This window comes from Tupaia chinensis, unplaced genomic scaffold, assembly GCF_000334495.1.
Source record: "Tupaia chinensis unplaced genomic scaffold, TupChi_1.0 Scaffold149184_1, whole genome shotgun sequence".
NCBI lineage: Eukaryota > Metazoa > Chordata > Mammalia > Scandentia > Tupaiidae > Tupaia > Tupaia belangeri.
The window spans coordinates 1619429-1620635 of NW_006209032.1; the positions used below are offsets into that span (position 1 = coordinate 1619429).

A 1207-nucleotide genomic window follows, 5' to 3' on the forward strand; every position below is an offset into this window, starting at 1 on the left:
GGCCGCGGCGGTCCTGAGAGTTGGGACCGCACTGCTCTGCGCGAAGAGAAACTCTGGCGGCTCCGCCTGTAACGCGATTGGGAGACAGAGGAGGTGGAGCTGCTCCTGCCCGCCCCCTCCTCGCTGCCGCCGCCGCGGGCGACCGGCCGGCCCCTTCCCCGCCCTCCCCGGGCCACTGGTGGGGTCCTTGTCCCGCGCCCGCGGCGGGGGTGGGGGGCGACCGGGAGCCGACTGGAGAGGTCGAGGCTTCACCGAGGTAGCGACAGCCCTTCCAGGCTGCACTTGGCGGACTGACCAAGACCTCGAGCCTCCTGACACCCAGCGGGAGACCCCCTCTGCACACGGCCCCGGCTTCTGGGTCCCCCTCGGGTGCCTACTGTATGGCCGATCCCCTCACCCCACCGCAATACGCAGAAAACAGGGCGGGCAGTGCGCACCGCTGCGCTGTCAATGAGTAACTGGCCTTTTTGGTGGCCCCTGGGAGTGGAGAGGAAAGGGGAGGACAGTTTCCCGCTAACTCCCGGGACAGGTAAAAGTGCGCTGGGGTGGCCCCTCTGCAGGTGCGAGGGGCCGGTGTGAGCCCCGGGGTTGGTGAGGACAGCTCCAGAGGCTGGTGGGAGGTGCTTGGTCTTTGCAGACAAGTGAGGGCTCCCTGGCCTTGCTGAAGAGCTTTCAGAGAAAGGTGGGCCCTGAAGACACCTGGGTGGCAGGCCTGGGCACAGGCAGGGCTAGGCTTTGGCTGTGAGCCTGGGCAGGGCCTGAGACGTACGGAGTGGGCAGGCAGTCCTGGCTGTGGGAATCCTGAACGTGAGGCCTGGCCCCAAACCAGCCTTTTCAGTCTGCTCTTGGCCTGGTCATTAATAAAAGTGGGACCAACACCTGCCCTTGGAGAGGCAGAGCGGCTTGGAGAGAGGTGTGGAGCTATCTCCCCTCCTAGCTGGGACTCACTGGTGGGACACGGGTGCATTTGCCCTGCAGGGAGTACCTGCAAACATCCCCACAAGTTACTGGGGCCCCCGAACCAAAAGCCATACTCGCTGCCTTCAAGGAGCTACAGGCCCAGAGAGGGAGCGAGTACCAAGAGGAAAGTGGCCTGGGCTTGTGCTGCCAGAGCCCCACACACAGTCACGTGTGCGGTCAGCACAGCCCTGCCTGCGTTCTGCAGACAGGAAGCCTGGGGCTCAGCCGCAGCGCACACCGAGCGGTG

At 65.5% G+C, this 1207-nt stretch overlaps 1 protein-coding gene across 1 annotated transcript in view; it reads left to right on the forward strand.

The window, feature by feature from the left end:
* PLXNB1 (plexin B1) overlaps positions 1–1207 on the forward strand; it is a gene marked incomplete in the record, with an annotated part of 39138 nt that overhangs the window by 1008 nt on the left and 36923 nt on the right.